General features: G+C 48.3%; 1 protein-coding gene across 1 annotated transcript in view; it reads left to right on the top strand.

Annotated features, from left to right (window-relative positions):
• The first annotated feature begins 1,791 nt into the window (after positions 1–1,791).
• The window catches only part of C1QTNF4 (C1q and TNF related 4), a 66,912-nt gene continuing 47,226 nt past the window's right edge, over positions 1,792–21,477 (top strand). Inside the window, exon 1 of the mRNA XM_073658981.1 lies at positions 1,792–1,938. The gene's annotated coding sequence lies outside the window, so the exon portion shown is untranslated. The remainder of the gene's footprint in view (positions 1,939–21,477) is intronic.

Raw genomic sequence — 21,477 nt, 5'->3', positions numbered from 1 at the left:
TATTCATGGTTCTTTCTGCTCTTGCGGGTGTATTCATGGTTCTTTCTGCTCTTGCGGGTGTATTCATGGTTCTTTCTGCTCTTGCGGGTGTATTCATGGTTCTTTCTGCTCTTGCGGGTGTATTCATGGTTCTTTCTGCTCTTGCGGGTGTATTCATGGTTCTTTCTGCCCTTGCGGGTGTATTCATGGTTCTTTCTGCTCTTGCGGGTATTCAAGGTTCTTTCTGCCCTTGCGTGTATTCATGGTTCTTTCAGCTCTTGCGGGTATTCATGGTTCTTTCTGCTCTTGCGGGTATTCATGGTTCTTTCTGCTCTTGCGGGTATTCATGGTTCTTTCTGCTCTTGCGGGTATTCATGGTTCTTTCTGCTCTTGCGGGTATTCATGGTTCTTTCTGCTCTTGCGGGTGTATTCAAGGTTCTTTCTGCTCTTGCGGGTGTATTCAAGGTTCTTTCTGCTCTTGCGGGTGTATTCATGGTTCTTTCTGCTCTTGCGGGTGTATTCCTGGTTCTTTCTGCTCTTGCGGGTGTATTCCTGGTTCTTTCTGCTCTTGCGGGTGTATTCATGGTTCTTTCTGCTCTTGCGGGTGTATTCATGGTTCTTTCTGCTCTTGCGGGTGTATTCCTGGTTCTTTCTGCTCTTGCGGGTGTATTCCTGGTTCTTTCTGCTCTTGCGGGTGTATTCCTGGTTCTTTCTGCTCTTGCGGGTGTATTCCTGGTTCTTTCTGCTCTTGCGGGTGTATTCCTGGTTCTTTCTGCTCTTGCGGGTGTATTCCTGGTTCTTTCTGCTCTTGCGGGTGTATTCATGGTTCTTTCTGCTCTTGCGGGTGTATTCATGGTTCTTTCTGCTCTTGCGGGTATTCATGGTTCTTTCTGCTCTTGCGTGTATTCATGGTTCTTTCTGCTCTTGCGGGTATTCCTGGTTCTTTCTGCTCTTGCGGGTGTATTCCTGGTTCTTTCTGCTCTTGCGGGTGTATTCCTGGTTCTTTCTGCTCTTGCGGGTGTATTCATGGTTCTTTCTGCTCTTGCGTGTATTCATGGTTCTTTCTGCTCTTGCGGGTGTATTCCTGGTTCTTTTTGCTCTTGCGGGTGTATTCATGGTTCTTTCTGCTCTTGCGGGTGTATTCCTGGTTCTTTCTGCTCTTGCGGGTGTATTCCTGGTTCTTTCTGCTCTTGCGGGTGTATTCCTGGTTCTTTCTGCTCTTGCGGGTGTATTCCTGGTTCTTTCTGCTCTTGCGGGTGTATTCCTGGTTCTTTTTGCTCTTGCGGGTGTATTCATGGTTCTTTCTGCTCTTGCGGGTGTATTCATGGTTCTTTCTGCAGGTTGTGCTGCGTCTTGAGCTGCAGTTTCTGTGTATTTTGGGCTTTTTCAGGGTCTTGTCTGTATCTTCTGGTACAAACACATTTTCAGCTTCACGCTCAATGACTCTTCATACGTCTGCCCCTTCCGTAGCATTATTCCTCCAGTGTTCAGCCCGATTCTGCTTTCTTCCGGATTAATAAATCATTTAGCAATGTGCAATCCGCCTTTTCTCCTACTGAAGACCCTGTTTGTACCTGGCATCGCCCCCTATGACCACTGGCAGCGGCGATCGTGCCATTGAGCCAGCACAATACGTAACTGCACACCCCAGCCATGACTATATACATATATACACTGCGATACATTGTGTCATGTCTGTAAATAGAAATTGTCACATTTTCTTTTAATTTCTTGCAATTTTTTTCCCAGTAGGAACAACACAGACTAAAACCCTCCGGAGAATTTGTGTAAATCCGGCACTTCATTACCTGTCCATGATTTTGTGCTCTGCACATGTGGATCCCCCTTCGCTGTCCCCCTCCCCTCCAGCTCCAGCTCCCCCTCCACAGCCCTGCACCAAATCCTTCCATGTAAAGTGGAGATACAGGCAGAGACAAGTGACAGGCGGCAGCTGAGCAGGTAGGTACAGAGGGGCGGTGGGGGCACCAGGGATGGAGGAGGGCACAGCAGGTGTAGGTATGACCAGGTAATGTGTCTGTGATATAAGGAGTGGGGGATGGGAGAGAGATGAAGATGCTGCATGAAGGGATCACTGGGTTCTGCTGCACCTGCACCGCTGCTGCCCATCCTGCCAGCGTCTCTACATCTCTGCAGTTCTTGCATCCTGGCATCTCTTGTAGCAGGTTGCATCCTCCTTTCCTTTATGGAGATGTGACATTGATTTGGGTCGCCGTCCTGCTCTGCTGGTTTTCCACATGTCACCTTACATCTGACATCACTGAGAAGTCTTTCCCCTTGGGCCGTCGTCCTAGATTCCATCAGAATAAATTCCTGCATCTTTACATGATGACATTTAAAGGGTTAAATAGGTCAAATTTACGTACAGATCACCAGTCACGCTATAGCGTATTGAATGGCAGATGTCATCTGAGAACGGTGCTGACTTGGCTTTGTCATCGTGCACAACCCAATGTGATATTAGTGGGGTTTTATAGGATTGCAGGTAACCAACCCTAATATAACACTACAGGCAGCATCCGATACAAGATGGTAGAGATGAAGGAATCCAGCAGAGCAGCATGATTGTCCTCAGATACATTGTGCAGATTCTGGAGCAGCTGTACTGGCAGGTGAAGAACTGGCACCATGACTTGTGCAAAACAATAGACCCAGCTCCGCTCCATCCCGGTGCAGAGATCCAGGGACAAGAGAGCAGGGAGACAGAGAACAGAGAAGAGAGACAGGGGAGCAGAGAGACAGGGGAGCAGAGAGCAGGGGAGCAGAGCAGGGAGACAGGGAGCAGAGAGACAGGGAGCAGAGAGACAGGGGAGCAGAGCAGAGAGACAGGGGAGCAGAGAGACAGGGGAGCAGAGCAGGGAGACAGGGAGCAGAGAGCATAGTAGGGAGACAGAGAGCAGAGAGACAAGGAGCAGAGCAGGGAGACAGGGAGCAGAGAGACAGGGAGCAGAGAGACAGGGAGCAGAGAGACAGGGAGCAGAGAGACAGGGGAGCAGAGCAGAGAGACAGGGGAGCAGAGAGACAGGGGAGCAGAGCAGGGAGACAGGGAGCAGAGAGCATAGTAGGGAGACAGAGAGCAGAGAGACAAGGAGCAGGGAGACAGGGAGCAGAGAGACAGGGAGCAGAGAGACAGGGGAGCAGAGCAGAGAGACAGGGGAGCAGAGAGACAGGGGAGCAGAGCAGGGAGACAGGGAGCAGAGAGCATAGTAGGGAGACAGAGAGCAGAGAGACAGGGGAGCAGAGCAGGGAGACAGGGAGCAGAGAGCATAGCAGGGAGACAGAGAGCAGAGAGACAAGGAGCAGAGCAGGGAGCAGAGCAGAGAGACAGGGAGCAGAGCAGAGAGACAGGGAGCAGAGCAGAGAGACAGGGAGCAGAGCAGGGAGACAGGGAGCAGAGCAGAGAGGCAGAGCAGGGTGACAGGGAGACAGAGAGCAGAGCAGGGAGGCAGAGAGCAGAGCAGGGAGGCAGAGAGACAGAGCAGGGAGACAGAGAGCAGAGCAAAGAGACAGAGAGCAGGGAGACAGAGCAGAGCATAGAGCAGGGAGCAGAGCAGGGAGACAGAGCAGGGGGCAGAGCAGGGTGACAGGGAGGCAGAGAGCAGAGCAGGGAGACAGAGAGCAGAGCAGGGAGACAGAGAGCAGAGCAGGGAGCAGGGAGACAGAGCAGGGGGCAGAGCAGGGTGACAGGGAGACAGAGAGCAGAGCAGGGAGGCAGAGAGCAGAGCAGGGAGACAGAGCAGGGAGGCAGAGCAGAGCATAGAGCAGGGAGCAGAGCAGGGAGACAGAGCAGGGGGCAGAGCAGGGTGACAGGGAGGCAGAGAGACAGAGCAGGGAGACAGAGAGAGAGAGCAGGGAGACAGAGCAGAGCAGGGAGCAGAGCAGGGAGACAGAGCAGGGGGCAGAGCAGGGTGACAGGGAGACAGAGAGCAGAGCAGGGAGGCAGAGAGCAGAGCAGGGAGACAGAGAGCAGAGCAGGGAGACGGCGAGCAGAGCAGGGAGACGGCGAGCAGGGAGACGGCGAGCAGAGCAGGGTGTAGAGAAGGCAGACAGAGCAGGGAGACGGCGAGCAGAGCAGGGTGTAGAGAAGGCAGACAGAGCAGGGAGACGGCGAGCAGAGCAGGGTGTAGAGAAGGCAGACAGAGCAGGGAGACGGCGAGCAGAGCAGGGTGTAGAGAAGGCAGACAGAGCAGGGAGACGGCGAGCAGAGCAGGGTGTAGAGAAGGCAGACAGAGCAGGGAGACGGCGAGCAGAGCAGGGTGTAGAGAAGGCAGACAGAGCAGGGAGACGGCGAGCAGAGCAGGGTGTAGAGAAGGCAGACAGAGCAGGGAGACGGCGAGCAGAGCAGGGTGTAGAGAAGGCAGACAGAGCAGGGAGACGGCGAGCAGAGCAGGGTGTAGAGAAGGCAGACAGAGCAGGGAGACGGCGAACAGAGCAGGGTGTAGAGAAGGCAGACAGAGCAGGGAGACGGCGAGCAGAGCAGGGTGTAGAGAAGGCAGACAGAGCAGGGAGACGGCGAGCAGAGCAGGGTGTAGAGAAGGCAGACAGAGCAGGGAGACGGCGAGCAGAGCAGGGTGTAGAGAAGGCAGACATAGCAGGGAGACGGCGAGCAGAGCAGGGTGTAGAGAAGGCAGACAGAGCAGGGAGACGACGAGCAGAGCAGGGTGTAGAGAAGGCAGACAGAGCAGGGAGACGGCGAGCAGAGCAGGGTGTAGAGAAGGCAGACAGAGCAGGGAGACGGCGAGCAGAGCAGGGTGTAGAGAAGGCAGACAGAGCAGGGAGACGGCGAGCAGAGCAGGGAGACGGCGAGCAGAGCAGGGTGTAAAGAAGGCAGACAGAGCAGGGAGACGGCGAGCAGAGCAGGGTGTAGAGAAGGCAGACAGAGCAGGGAGACGGCGAGCAGAGCAGGGTGTAGAGAAGGCAGACAGAGCAGGGAGACGGCGAGCAGAGCAGGGTGTAGAGAAGGCAGACAGAGCAGGGAGACGGCGAGCAGAGCAGGGTGTAGAGAAGGCAGACAGAGCAGGGAGACGGCGAGCAGAGCAGGGTGTAGAGAAGGCAGACAGAGCAGGGAGACGGCGAACAGAGCAGGTTGTAGAGAAGGCAGACAGAGCAGGGAGACGGCGAGCAGAGCAGGGTGTAGAGAAGGCAGACAGAGCAGGGAGACGGCGAGCAGAGCAGGGTGTAGAGAAGGCAGACAGAGCAGGGAGACGGCGAGCAGAGCAGGGTGTAGAGAAGGCAGACAGAGCAGGGAGACGGCGAGCAGAGCAGGGTGTAGAGAAGGCAGACAGAGCAGGGAGACGGCGAGCAGAGCAGGGTGTAGAGAAGGCGGACAGAGCAGGGAGACGGCGAGCAGAGCAGGGTGTAGAGAAGGCAGGGAGACGGCGAGCAGAGCAGGGTGTAGAGAAGGCAAACAGAGCAGGGAGACGGCGAGCAGAGCAGGGTGTAGAGAAGGCAGACAGAGCAGGGAGACGGCGAGCAGAGCAGGGTGTAGAGAAGGTAGACAGAGCAGGGAGACGGCGAGCAGAGCAGGGTGTAGAGAAAGCAGACAGAGCAGGGTGTAGAGAAGGCAGACAGAGCAGGGAGACGGCGAGCAGAGCAGGGTGTAGAGAAGGCAGACAGAGCAGGGAGACGGCGAGCAGAGCAGGGTGTAGAGAAGGCAGACAGAGCAGGGAGACGGCGAGCAGAGCAGGGTGTAGAGAAGGCAGACAGAGCAGGGAGACGGCGAGCAGAGCAGGGTGTAGAGAAGGCAGACAGAGCAGGGAGACGGCGAGCAGAGCAGGGTGTAGAGAAGGCAGACAGAGCAGGGAGACGGCGAGCAGAGCAGGGTGTAGAGAAGGCAGACAGAGCAGGGAGACGGCGAGCAGAGCAGGGTGTAGAGAAGGCAGACAGAGCAGGGAGACAGGGAGCAGAGCAGGGAGACAGGGAGCAGAGCAGGGAGACAGGGAGCAGAGCAGGGAGACAGGGAGCAGAGCAGGGAGACAGGGAGCAGAGCAGGGAGACAGGGTGCAGAGCAGGGAGACAGGGAGCAGAGCAGGGAGACAGGGTGCAGAGCAGGGAGACAGAGAGCAGAGAGACAGGGAGCAAGGAGAGCAGAGAAGGGAGACAGAGAAGACCAGGGAGACAGGGAGCAGAGCAGAGAGACAGGGAGCAGAGCAGAGAGACAGGGAGCAGAGCAGAGAGACAGGGAGCAGAGCAGAGAGACAGGGAGCAGAGCAGAGAGACAGGGAGCAGCGTAGAGAGACAGGGAGCAGAGCAGGGAGACAGAGGACAGCAGGGTGACAGAGGACAGCAGGGTGACAGAGCAGAACAGGGTGACAGAGAGCAGTGCAGGGTGCAGAGCAAGGAGACAGAGAGCAGAGCAAGGAGACAGGGAGCAGAGCAAGGAGACGGGGAGCAGAGCAGGGAGACAGGGAGCAGAGCAGAGAGACAGAGCAGGGAGACAGAGAGCAGAGCAGGGAGACAGAGAGCAGAGCAGGGAGACGGCGAGCAGAGCAGGGTGTAGAGAAGGCAGACAGAGCAGGGAGACGGCGAGCAGAGCAGGGTGTAGAGAAGGCAGACAGAGCAGGGAGACGGCGAGCAGAGCAGGGTGTAGAGAAGGCAGACAGAGCAGGGAGACGGCGAGCAGAGCAGGGTGTAGAGAAGGCAGACAGAGCAGGGAGACGGCGAGCAGAGCAGGGTGTAGAGAAGGCAGACAGAGCAGGGAGACGGCGAGCAGAGCAGGGTGTAGAGAAGGCAGACAGAGCAGGGAGACGGCGAGCAGAGCAGGGTGTAGAGAAGGCAGACAGAGCAGGGAGACGGCGAGCAGAGCAGGGTGTGGAGACGGCGAGCAGAGCAGGGAGACGGCGAGCAGAGCAGGGTGTAGAGAAGGCAGACAGAGCAGGGAGACGGCGAGCAGAGCAGGGAGACGGCGAGCAGAGCAGGGTGTAGAGAAGGCAGACAGAGGAGGGAGACGGCGAGCAGAGCAGGGAGACGGCGAGCAGAGCAGGGTGTAGAGAAGGCAGGGAGACGCAGAGCAGGGAGACGGCGAGCAGAGCAGGGTGTAGAGAAGGCAGGGAGACGCAGAGCAGGGAGACGGCGAGCAGAGCAGGGAGACGGCGAGCAGAGCAGGGAGACGGCGAGCAGAGCAGGGTGTAGAGAAGGCAGGGAGACGGCGAGCAGAGCAGGGTGTAGAGAAGGCAGGAAGACAGAGCAGAGCAGGGAGACGGCGAGCAGAGCAGGGTGTAGAGAAGGCAGGGAGACAGAGCAGAGCAGGGAGACGGCGAGCAGAGCAGGGTGTAGAGAAGGCAGGGAGACGCAGAGCAGGGAGACGGCGAGCAGAGCAGGGTGTAGAGAAGGCAGGGAGACGCAGAGCAGGGAGACGCAGAGCAGGGAGACGGCGAGCAGAGCAGGGAGACGGCGAGCAGAGCAGGGAGACGGCGAGCAGAGCAGGGTGTAGAGAAGGCAGGGAGACGGCGAGCAGAGCAGGGAGACGGCGAGCAGAGCAGGGTGTAGAGAAGGCAGGGAGACAGAGCAGAGCAGGGAGACAGGGAGCAGAGCAGGGAGCAGAACAGGGAGACAGGGAAAAGAGCAGGATGCAGGGAGACAGGGAGCAGAGCAGGGAGACAGGGAGCAGAGCAGGGAGCAGAACAGGGAGACAGGGAAAAGAGCAGGATGCAGGGAGACAGGGAGCAGAGCAGGGTGACAGGGAGCAGCGCAGGGTGCAGAGCAAGGTGACAGGGAGCAGAGCAGGGTGAGAGGGAACAGAGCTGGGTGGTATTGAGCTGCACATACGACTGAGAAGACAAATTGAAGGATGACAGAGCTGCACAGGGTAATGGGAATCAAAAGAGGCTGACAGAGGCTGGAGTATGGTAACAGGTAAAAGAGTAGTGTGAAAGAGAGCAGGGTTAAAAAAGGTTTGCAGATTGACAGGAACCACAGTAAATTGAGAGTTGGCATTGCAAGGTGATAGAGAACAGGACAGGGGGACAGAGCTTTGAAGGAAAATGTGAGAGCTCCCTGTATACAGAGATACATAAGATCTTGTCTGCAGCCACCACTAGGGGGAGCTCCCTGTATACAGAGATACAGGATAAGATCCTGTCTGCAGCCACCACTAGGGGGAGCTCCTAGTATACACAGATACATGATAAGATTCTGTCTGCAATCACCACTAGGGAGAGCTCCCTGTATACAGATATACATGATCAGATCCTGTCTGCAGTCACCATTAGGGGGGGCTCCCTGTATACAGAGATACATGATAAGATTCTGTCTGCAATCACCACTAGGGGGAGCTCCCTGTATACAGAGATACATGATAAGATCCTGTCTGCAGCCACCACTAGGGGGAGATCCCTGTATACAGAGATACATGATAAGATTCTGTCTGCAGCCACCACTAGGGGGAGCTCCCTGTATACAGAGATACATGATAAGATTCTGTCTGCAGCCACCACTAGGGGGAGCTCCCTGTATACAGAGATACATGATAAGATCCTGTCTGCAGCCACCACTAGGGTGAGCTCCCTGTATACAGAGATACATGATAAGATTCTGTCTGCAGTCACCACTAGGGGGAGCTCCCTGTATATAGAGATACATGATAAGATCCTGTCTGCAGCCACCACTAGGGTGAGCTCCCTGTATACAGAGATACATGATAAGATTCTGTCTGCAGCCACCACTAGGGGGAGCTCCCTGTATACAGAGATACATGATCAGATCCTGTCTGCAGCCACCACTAGGGGGAGCTCCCTGTATACAGAGATACATGATAAGATCCTGTCTGCAGCCACCACTAGGGGGATCTCCCTGTATACAGAGATACATGATAAGATCCTGTCTGCAGCCACCACTAGGGGGATCTCCCTGTATACAGAGATACATGATAAGATCCTGTCTGCAGTCACCACTAGGGGGAGCTCCCTGTATACAGAGATACATGATAAGATCCTGTCTGCAGTCACCACTAGGGAGAGCTCCCTGTATACAGAGATACATGATAAGATCCTGTCTGCAGTCACCACTAGGGAGAGCTCCCTGTATACAGAAATACATGATAAGATCCTGTCGGTAGCCACCACTAGGGGGAGCTTCCTGTATACAGAGATGCATGATAAGATTCTGTCTGCAGCCACCACTAGGGGGAGCTCCCTGTATACAGAGATACATGATAAGATCTTGTCTGCAGCCACCACTAGGGGGAGCTCCCTGTATACAGAGATACAGGATAAGATCCTGTCTGCAGCCACCACTAGGGGGAGCTCCTAGTATACACAGATACATGATAAGATTCTGTCTGCAACCACCACTAGGGGGAGCTCCCTGTATACAGAGATACAGGATAAGATCCTGTCTGCAGTCACCATTAGGGGGAGCTCCCTGTATACAGAGATACATGATAAGATTCTGTCTGCAATCACCACTAGGGGGAGCTCCCTGTATACAGAGATACATGATAAGATCCTGTCTGCAGCCACCACTAGGGGGAGCTCCCTGTATACAGAGATACATGATAAGATTCTGTCTGCAGCCACCACTAGGGGGAGCTCCCTGTATACAGAGATACATGATGATAAGATTCTGTCTGCAGCCACCACTAGGGGGAGCTCCCTGTATACAGAGATACATGATAAGATCCTGTCTGCAGCCACCACTAGGGGGAGCTCCCTGTATACAGAGATACATGATAAGATTCTGTCTGCAGCCACCACTAGGGGGAGCTCCCTGTATACAGAGATACATGATAAGATTCTGTCTGCAGTCACCACTAGGGGGAGCTCCCTGTATATAGAGATACATGATAAGATCCTGTCTGCAGCCACCACTAGGGTGAGCTCCCTGTATACAGAGATACACGATAAGATTCTGTCTGCAGCCACCATTAGGGGGAGCTCCCTGTATACAGAGATACATGATCAGATCCTGTCTGCAGCCACCACTAGGGGGAGCTCCCTGTATACAGAGATACATGATAAGATACTGTCTGCAGCCACCACTAGGGGGATCTCCCTGTATACAGAGATACATGATAAGATCCTGTCTGCAGCCACCACTAGGGGGAGCTCCTAGTATACACAGATACATGATAAGATCCTGTCTGCAGCCACCACTAGGGGGATCTCCCTGTATACAGAGATACATGATAAGATCCTGTCTGCAGCCACCACTAGGGGGAGCTCCCTGTATACAGAGATACATGATAAGATCCTGTCTGCAGTCACCACTAGGGGGAGCTCCCTGTATACAGAGATACATGATAAGATCCTGTCTGCAGCCACCACTAGGGGGAGCTCCCTGTATACAGAGATACATGATCAGATCCTGTCTGCAGCCACCACTAGGGGGAGCTCCCTGTATACAGAGATACATGATAAGATCCTGTCTGCAGCCACCACTAGGGGGAGCTCCTAGTATACACAGATACATGATAAGATCCTGTCTGCAGTGACCACTAGGGGGAGCTCCCTGTATACAGAGATACATGATAAGATCCTGTCTGCAGTCACCACTAGGGAGAGCTCCCTGTATACAGAGATACATGATAAGATCCTGTCTGCAGCCACCACTAGGGGGAGCTCCCTGTATACAGAGATACATGATCAGATCCTGTCTGCAGCCACCACTAGGGGGAGCTCCCTGTATACAGAGATACATGATAAGATCCTGTCTGCAGCCACCACTAGGGGGATCTCCCTGTATACAGAGATACATGATAAGATCCTGTCTGCAGCCACCACTAGGGGGAGCTCCCTGTATACAGAGATACATGATAAGATCCTGTCTGCAGCCACCACTAGGGGGATCTCCCTGTATACAGAGATACATGATAAGATCCTGTCTGCAGCCACCACTAGGGGGAGCTCCTAGTATACACAGATACATGATAAGATCCTGTCTGCAGTCACCACTAGGGGGAGCTCCCTGTATACAGGGATACATGATAAGATCCTGTCTGCAGTCACCACTAGGGGGAGCTCCCTGTATACAGAGATACATGATCAGATCCTGTCTGCAGCCACCACTAGGGAGAGCTCCCTGTATACAGAGATACATGATAAGATCCTGTCTGCAGCCACCACTAGGGGGATCTCCCTGTATACAGAGATACATGATAAGATTCTGTCTGCAGCCACCACTAGGGGGAGCTCACTGTATACATAGAAAATTCCAGGTCAGCTTATTACCATCTGTAATGACCTTGAGACCTGTAATATTTTACTATTATGGGTTCAGCTCTGTTTCTATTGGATCCATTTGATGTTTTTGGTCTCTGACATCTGATATTTCCCGCTGTAGAATATTCTGGACTCTTATGATCGCTGCTGGTCTGCACCTCCTGCTGCTTCCGGCCGCACAGTGATCCCTCTTCATTAGTGCAGGTAGACGGCAGAGATGTCGGCTTTACTAACTCAGCTAAAGAAACCTTATCCTGCCGCAATTGATCACAAGCGCTGATGGTCTCGGCGGGGGGAACAGCTCACGTCGTGGACCCTGTGATGTGGATACAGGATTCATGCCTGACCTGCTGATTCTGCAACATGAAAAGAGCTTAATATACTCAGGCGGCAGCAGATTATAAGACCCCCGTGGAGATACACACACGGGGTCAGAATTGTTTGTACCCCTCGTTTAATGAAGGAAAAACCCACAATGGTCACAGAAATAACCAGAATCTGATAAAAGTAATAAATTAAAAATCTATGAAAATGAACAAATGAAGGTCAGACATTGCTTCTCTGCTTCCACAGAATGTAAAAAATATTAACCTCATGAAATCGGCCTGGACAGAAATGATGGGACCCCTGAAAATAATGTGACAAAAGGGACAAGATAAATCAAGCTGTGTCCAGTAATTATCATCACAGGGGTCTACAATCCTGTAATCAGTCAGTGGCCTGTATATAGAGCTACAGATACTCACTGTGCTGTATATAGAGCTACAGATACTCACTGTGCTGTATATAGAGCTACAGATACTCACTGTGCTGTATATAGGGCTACAGATACTCACTGTGCTGTATATAGAGCTACAGATACTCACTGTGCCTGTATATAGAGCTACAGATACTCACTGTGCCTGCATATAGGGCTACAGATACTCACTGTGCTGTATATAGAGCTACAGATACTCACTGTGCTGTATATAGAGCTACAGATACTCACTGTGCCTGTATATAGAGCTACAGATACTCACTGTGCCTGTATATAGAGCTACAGATACTCACTGTGCCTGTATATAGAGCTACAGATACTCACTGTGCTGTATATAGGACTATAGATACTCACTGTGCTGTATATAGAGCTACAGATACTCACTGTGCTGTATATAGAGCTAGAGATACTCACTGTGCTGTATATAGAGCTACAGATACTCACTGTGCCTGTATATAGAGCTACAGATACTCACTGTGCTGTATATAGGGCTACAGATACTCACTGTGCTGTATATAGGGCTACAGATACTCACTGTGCTGTATATAGGGCTACAGATACTCACTGTGCTGTATATAGAGCTACAGATACTCACTGTGCTGTATATAGAGCTACAGATACTCACTGTGCCTGTACATAGAGCTACAGATACTCACTGTGCCTGTATATAGAGCTACAGATACTCACTGTGCCTGTATATAGGGCTACAGATACTCACTGTGCTGTATATAGAGCTACAGATACTCACTGTGCCTGTATATAGGGCTACAGATACTCACTGTGCCTGTATATAGAGCTACAGATACTCACTGTGCCTGTATATAGGACTACAGATACTCACTGTGCTGTATATAGAGCTACAGATACTCACTGTGCCTGTATATAGAGCTACAGATACTCACTGTGCCTGTATATAGGGCTACAGATACTCACTGTGCTGTATATAGGGATATAGATACTCACTGTGCCTGTATATAGGGTTACAGATACTCACTGTGCTGTATATAGAGCTACAGATACTCACTGTGCCTGTATATAGGGTTACAGATACTCACTGTGCTGTATATAGAGCTACAGATACTCACTGTGCCTGTATATAGGGCTACAGATACTCACTGTGCCTGTATATAGAGCTACAGATACTCACTGTGCCTGTATATAGGACTACAGATACTCACTGTGCTGTATATAGAGCTACAGATACTCACTGTGCCTGTATATAGAGCTACAGATACTCACTGTGCCTGTATATAGGACTACAGATACTCACTGTGCTGTATATAGAGCTACAGATACTCACTGTGCTGTATATAGGGCTACAGATACTCACTGTGCTGTATATAGAGCTACAGATACTCACTGTGCTGTATATAGGGCTACAGATACTCACTGTGCCTGTATATAGAGCTACAGATACTCACTGTGCTGTATATAGGGCTACAGATACTCACTGTGCCTGTATATAGAGCTACAGATACTCACTGTGCCTGTATATAGAGCTACAGATACTCACTGTGCTGTATATAGGGCTACAGATACTCACTGTGCCTGTATATAGGACTATAGATACTCACTGTGCCTGTATATAGAGCTACAGATACTCACTGTGCTGTATATAGGGCTACAGATACTCACTGTGCCTGTATATAGGGCTACAGATACTCACTGTGCCTGTATATAGGGCTACAGATACTCACTGTGCTGTATATAGAGCTACAGATACTCACTGTGCTGTATATAGGGCTACAGATACTCACTGTGCCTGTATATAGGGCTACAGATACTCACTGTGCTGTATATAGGGCTACAGATACTCACTGTGCCTGTATATAGGGCTACAGATACTCACTGTGCCTGTATATAGAGCTACAGATACTCACTGTGCTGTATATAGGGCTACAGATACTCACTGTGCCTGTATATAGGGCTACAGATACTCACTGTGCCTGTATATAGGGCTACAGATACTCACTGTGCTGTATATAGAGCTACAGATACTCACTGTGCTGTATATAGAGCTACAGATACTCACTGTGCCTGTATATAGAGCTACAGATACTCACTGTGCCTGTATATAGGACTATAGATACTCACTGTGCTGTATATAGAGCTACAGATACTCACTGTGCCTGTATATAGAGCTACAGATACTCACTGTGCCTGTATATAGGACTATAGATACTCACTGTGCTGTATATAGAGCTACAGATACTCACTGTGCTGTATATAGAGCTACAGATACTCACTGTGCCTGTATATAGAGCTACAGATACTCACTGTGCCTGTATATAGGACTACAGATACTCACTGTGCTGTATATAGAGCTACAGATACTCACTGTGCCTGTATATAGAGCTACAGATACTCACTGTGCCTGTATATAGGACTACAGATACTCACTGTGCTGTATATAGAGCTACAGATACTCACTGTGCTGTATATAGGGCTACAGATACTCACTGTGCTGTATATAGAGCTACAGATACTCACTGTGCCTGTATATAGAGCTACAGATACTCACTGTGCCTGTATATAGGACTACAGATACTCACTGTGCTGTATATAGAGCTACAGATACTCACTGTGCTGTATATAGGGCTACAGATACTCACTGTGCTGTATATAGGACTACAGATACTCACTGTGCTGTATATAGGGCTACAGATACTCACTGTGCTGTATATAGGGCTACAGATACTCACTGTGCCTGTATATAGAGCTACAGATACTCACTGTGCCTGTATATAGGGCTACAGATACTCACTGTGCCTGTATATAGAGCTACAGATACTCACTGTGCCTGTATATAGGGCTACAGATACTCACTGTGCCTGTATATAGGGCTACAGATACTCACTGTGCCTGTATATAGAGCTACAGATACTCACTGTGCCTGTATATAGAGCTACAGATACTCACTGTGCTGTATATAGGGCTACAGATACTCACTGTGCCTGTATATAGGACTATAGATACTCACTGTGCCTGTATATAGAGCTACAGATACTCACTGTGCTGTATATAGGGCTACAGATACTCACTGTGCCTGTATATAGGGCTACAGATACTCACTGTGCCTGTATATAGAGCTACAGATACTCACTGTGCTGTATATAGAGCTACAGATACTCACTGTGCCTGTATATAGAGCTACAGATACTCACTGTGCCTGTATATAGGACTATAGATACTCACTGTGCTGTATATAGAGCTACAGATACTCACTGTGCCTGTATATAGAGCTACAGATACTCACTGTGCTGTATATAGAGCTACAGATACTCACTGTGCTGTATATAGGACTATAGATACTCACTGTGCTGTATATAGAGCTACAGATACTCACTGTGCTGTATATAGAGCTACAGATACTCACTGTGCTGTATATAGAGCTACAGATACTCACTGTGCCTGTATATAGGACTATAGATACTCACTGTGCTGTATATAGAGCTACAGATACTCACTGTGCTGTATATAGAGCTACAGATACTCACTGTGCTGTATATAGGACTATAGATACTCACTGTGCCTGTATATAGGACTATAGATACTCACTGTGCTGTATATAGGGCTACAGATACTCACTGTACTGTATATAGAGCTACAGATACTCACTGTGCTGTATATAGGGCTACAGATACTCACTGTGCCTGTATATAGGACTATAGATACTCACTGTGCTGTATATAGAGCTACAGATACTCACTGTGCTGTATATAGGGCTACAGATACTCACTGTGCTGTATATAGAGCTACAGATACTCACTGTGCCTGTATATAGGGCTACAGATACTCACTGTGCTGTATATAGGGCTACAGATACTCACTGTGCTGTATATAGGGCTACAGATACTCACTGTGCTGTATATAGAGCTACAGATACTCACTGTGCTGTATATAGAATCATAGAATCATAGAATGGTAGAGTTGGAAGGGACCTCCTGGGTAATCTGGTCCAACCCCCTGCTCAAAGCAGGATTCACTAGATCATCTCAGACAGATGTCTGTCCAGCCTCTGTTTCCATTGAAGGGGAACTCACCACCTCTCGTGGCAGCCTGTTCCACTCATTAATCACCCTAACTGTCAAAAAGTTTTTTCTAATATCTAATCTGTGTCTCCTCCCATTTAGTTTCATCCCATTGCTTCTAGTATTTCCTTGTGCAAATGAGAATAAAGATGATCCTTCTACAATGTGACAGCCCTTGACATATTTGTAGACAGCTATTAAGTCTCCTCTCAGTCTTCTTTTTTGCAAGCTAAACATTCCCAAATCCTGCAACCGTTCCTCATAGGACATGGTTTGCAGACCAGTCACCATTCTGGTCGCTCTTCTCTGAACTTGCTCCAGTTTGTCGATGTCTTTTTTAAAATGTGGTGCCCAAAACTGTACACAGTATTCCAGATGAGGTCTGACCAAAGAGGAGTAAAGACCGATAATGACTTCACGTGATCTAGACTGTATGCTTCTGTTAATACATCCCAGAATTGTATTTGCCTTTTTTGCTGCTGCATCACACTGTTGACTCATGTTCAGTCTATGATCTATTAGTATACCTAAGTCTTTTTCACATGTACTGTTGCTTAGCTCTATTCCTCCCATTCTGTATATGCTTTTTCATTTTTATTGCCCAGATGTAGTACTTTGCATTTTTCCCAGTTAAAAACCATTCTGTTGGTTGCTGCCCACTGCTCCAGTTTATTTAGGTCTTTTTGAATCCTCTCTCTCTCTTCTCTAGTATTAGCTATCCCTCCTAGCTTTGTGTCATCAGCAAATTTAATCAGTTTACCCTCAATTCCTTCATCTAAATCACTGATAAAGATGTTGAACAATACAGGTCCCAGGACGGAGCCCTGTGGTACCCCACTTGAGACATTCATCCAGCTGGATGTGAAGCCATTTACAACCACCCTTTGAGTCCGATCACTAAGCCAGTTATGAATCCACCTAACAGTTGCCTGGTCCATTGCATACTTGGTCATTTTTTCAATAAGGATGATGTGAGATACTTTGTCAAATGCTTTGCTGAAGTCAAGATATACTATATCTACAGCATTTCCCTGATCCACCCAGTCAGTGATTCTGTCATAGAAGGAAATTAAGTTAGTCTGACATGACTTGTTAGTTACAAACCCATGCTGACTCTGGTTAATCACTTCATTCTTATCCATGTACTTACATACATGTTGTTTAATAATTTGTTCAAAGATCTTTCCTGGTATAGAAGTCAGACTCACCGGCCTATAGTTCCCTGGGTCCACCTTCTTCCCCTTTTTGAAGATAGGAACAACATTTGCTCTTCTCCAGTCTTCTGGGACTTCTCCTGTTCTCCAAGAATTTTCAAAGATTATGGAGAGTGGTTCTAAAATTTCTTCTACAATCTCCTTCAGTACTCTGGGGTGTAATTCATCTGGACCTGGAGACTTGAACTCATTTATGTTAGCTAAATATTCCCTCACAATCTTTCTGTTTACTGATAACTTGGATTCCTCTATTCCTTTAAAAGGACAGTGAAGATCAGTTGATGTTACATTTTCTTTCTGAGAGAAAACAGATGCAAAATAGGAATTAAAAAGTTCGGCCTTCTCAACATCCTCTCTTACCATTTCTCCATTTTCATCCTGTAAAAATCCTATAGCATCTTTGACTTTTCTTTTACTTTTGACATACCCCCAAAATCCTTTTTTATTGCTTTTGACATCTCTTGCAAGCCTTAATTCATTGTCCGCTTTAGCTAACCTGATACGTGCCCTGCAGGATCTGCAGACTTCATTATAATCTTCTTTAGATATGCCTCCCTCTTTCCATTTAATAAACATTTCTTTCTTTCTTTTTAGCATGTGTTTAAGTTCTGTGTTCATCCATCCTGGTTTCCTTAAATGCTTCCCATTCTTCCTACTTTTCGGGATTGTTAACGATTGTGCTTTGAGAATCTCATTTTTAAAAATTTCCCATCCTTCCTGGACATTTTTGTCCTTAAGGACATCCAGCCATTGGATCCCTCCTATTCTCTTTCTGAGTCTCTTAAAATCTGCCTTTCTAAAATCTAACCTTGAAGTTTGAGTCTTCACATGTCTTCCTCCTCTAGTTATCCAAAATTCTATAATAGCATGATCGCTGCCTCCTAGGGTCCCAGCCACCTTTACCTCCTCAACCATTTCCTCCCTGTTTATAAGGATTAGATCCAAAGTAGCAGATCCCCTTGTTTTCTCCCCTACCTTTTGGAAGATAAAGTTGTCAGCAAGAGAGGATAAGAATTAGCTTGACCTGTTAGTTTTACTTGAGAGAGATTCCCAACAAATGTCTGGATAGTTGAAATCTCCCATGACCACTACGTCATATTTTTTGGAGAACTTGGTCATTTGATACATAAAGAGTTCATCCATATCTTCAGCTTGCCCAGGTGGCCTGTAGTAAATGCCTACAATGGTGTCCTTTCCGTTGTTCTCTCCTTGTATTCTTACGCAAACAGTTTCCACAGAACTCCCAGTCTCTGAAGCTTCAATCTCTGTGCAGATATATGCTTTTCTAACATACAATGCAACACCTCCTCCTCGTTTATCAAGTCTGTTTCTTGCAAATAAGTTGTATCCTTTTAGCCTTTTATTCCAATCATGTGTATCGTCCCACCAAGTTTCAGTGATTCCAATGACATCATATTCCTTTTCCTGCATTAGTAGTTCCAATTCTCCTTGTTTGTTGCCCATGCTTTGTGCATTTGTATAAAAATATTTTAGTTTGTGATTGGTTTCTCTTCCTCCCATATTTTTATTATTTAGATTTTTTTGTCTTTGTTCTTCTTTTCCACTTCCAGTAGCAGAGATCTCAATAGTATTTGTCAGCTGTATGGCTTTTTCTGGCCTTTTGCTTCCCTTCCCACATTGTTCTCGTTTAAAGCTCTTCTGATGAGTGTAGCAAGGCGACTTCCAAATACATGTTTTCCAGTCTTCGTAAGGTGCACCCCATCTCTAGCAAGTAGTCCATCGTATAGGTAATTCATTCCGTGATCCAGAAATCCAAATCCTTGTTGACGGCACCATCGACGTAGCCAGTTGTTCACCTGTAGAATCTTATTCCACCTCATTGTTCCATGGCCATCCACTGGGAGGATGGATGAGAAGACCACCTGCGCTCCCAATTCTTTCACTTTCTTGCCTAAGTCTTCAAAGTCACTGCAGATGGTTGCCAGGTCCTTTCTTGCGGTGTCATTTGTCCCCACATGTATTAGCAGGAATGGGTAGTGATCTGTAGGTCTGAAGAGTCTTGATATCCTGTCAGACACATCTTTAATTTTTGCTCCTGGAAGACAGCACATTTCTCTTGAGGTTATGTCTGGTCTGCAGATAGCGGCCTCTGTTCCTCTTAACAGGGAATCCCCCATGACCACCACTCTCCGTTTTTTCTTCACAACATTCTTCTTTCTCCATCCAGGAGGATTCTGAGGGCTTACAAGGTCATTCATTGCTGGCAAAGTCTTATCTTGCTGTATTTCTTCATGGTTCTCCTGTGTGAGAGCCTGGTACTGGTTCCTGAGCAGTATGGGTGCTGACTGCCTCTCGATCCTCCTGCTTCTGTGGGTCACATGCTTCCATTCCTCTGTTTCGTCAGGTGCAGTTCGAATTTCTTCTCTTTCTGAATCATGAAGAGATAATTCTGCTCTGTCTAAGAACTCTTCACCTTCCTTAATGATTTTCAAGGTAGTTAACCTCTCTTCTAGATTTCGCAACTTTTCCTCCAACAGGGACACAAGCTTGCATTTCTGGCATGTGAAGTTTGGCTTTTCCACTGGCAAGTCTGTGAACATGTAGCAGGATATGCAGCTCAGCAAATGGCTCCTGGACTCTTCCATGTTCTTATTGTTAATGTTCTGAAAACAGTGAAAAAAGCTTAAAAAAAAAAAGCTTCAAAATGCGCGCGCCGGTAGGCGCGCGGTTTACCGATGTCCTCTTTTCAGCTCCAACAGCCAAAATCCAGTGTTCTTTGAGCTTGCGGAGACTCTTCACTTACCCCAAAATGCAGTGGGAATATGCAAATTATCTCCTCAGGACTCCTCCCCTGGTTTACCGATGTCCTCTTTTCAGCTCCAACAGCCAAAATCCAGTGTTCTTTGAGCTCGCGGAGACTCTTCACTTACCCCAAAAAGCAGTGGGAATATGCAAATTATCTCCTCAGGACTCCTCCCCTGGCTACAGATACTCACTGTGCTGTATATAGAGCTACAGATACTCACTGTGCTGTATATAGAGCTACAGATACTCACTGTGCTGTATATAGGGCTACAGATACTCACTGTGCTGTATATAGAGCTACAGATACTCACTGTGCCTGTATATAGAGCTACAGATACTCACTGTGCTGTATATAGAGCTACAGATACTCACTGTGCTGTATATAGAGCTACAGATACTCACTGTGCTGTATATAGGGCTACAGATACTCACTGTGCTGTATATAGGGCTACAGATACTCACTGTGCCTGTATATAGAGCTACAGATACTCACTGTGCTGTATATAGAGCTACAGATACTCACTGTGCTGTATATAGGGCTACAGATACTCACTGTGCTGTATATAGAGCTACAGATACTCATTGTGCTGTATATAGGGCTACAGATACTCACTGTGCTGTATATAGAGCTACAGATACTCACTGTGCCTGTATATAGGGCTACAGATACTCACTGTGCTGTATATAGAGCTACAGATACTCACTGTGCTGTATATAGAGCTACAGATACTCACTGTGCTGTATATAGGGCTACAGATACTCACTGTGCTGTATATAGAGCTACAGATACTCACTGTGCCTGTATTTAGAGCTACAGATACTCACTGTGCTGTATATAGGACTACAGATACTCACTGTGCTGTATATAGGGCTACAGATACTCACTGTGCTGTATATAGGACTACAGATACTCAATGTGCCTGTATATAGGACTACAGATACTCACTGTGCTGTATATAGGACTACAGATACTCAATGTGCCTGTATATAGAGCTACAGATACACACTGTGCCTGTATATAGGACTACAGATACTCAATGTGCCTGTATATAGAGCTACAGATACTCACTGTGCTGTATATAGGACTACAGATACTCACTGTGCCTGTATATAGGACTACAGATACTCACTGTGCTGTATATAGAGCTACAGATACTCACTGTGCTGTATATAGGACTACAGATACTCACTGTGCTGTATATAGGGCTACAGATACTCACTGTGCTGTATATAGGACTACAGATACTCACTGTGCCTGTATATAGGACTACAGATACTCACTGTGCTGTATATAGGACTACAGATACTCAATGTGCCTGTATATAGAGCTACAGATACACACTGTGCCTGTATATAGGACTACAGATACTCAATGTGCCTGTATATAGAGCTACAGATACTCACTGTGCTGTATATAGGACTACAGATACTCAATGTGCCTGTATATAGAGCTACAGATACTCATTGTGCTGTATATAGGGCTACAGATACTCACTGTGCTGTATATAGAGCTACAGATACTCACTGTGCCTGTATATAGGGCTACAGATACTCAC

The sequence above is a fragment of the Phyllobates terribilis genome, unplaced genomic scaffold, assembly GCF_046119375.1.
Source record: "Phyllobates terribilis strain yellow unplaced genomic scaffold, ASM4611937v1 Scaffold_13__5_contigs__length_258822181, whole genome shotgun sequence".
Lineage (NCBI taxonomy): Eukaryota > Metazoa > Chordata > Amphibia > Anura > Dendrobatidae > Phyllobates > Phyllobates terribilis.
Note: the sequence above shows the minus strand (reverse complement) of the source record. Positions and strands in the feature narration are given on the sequence as shown.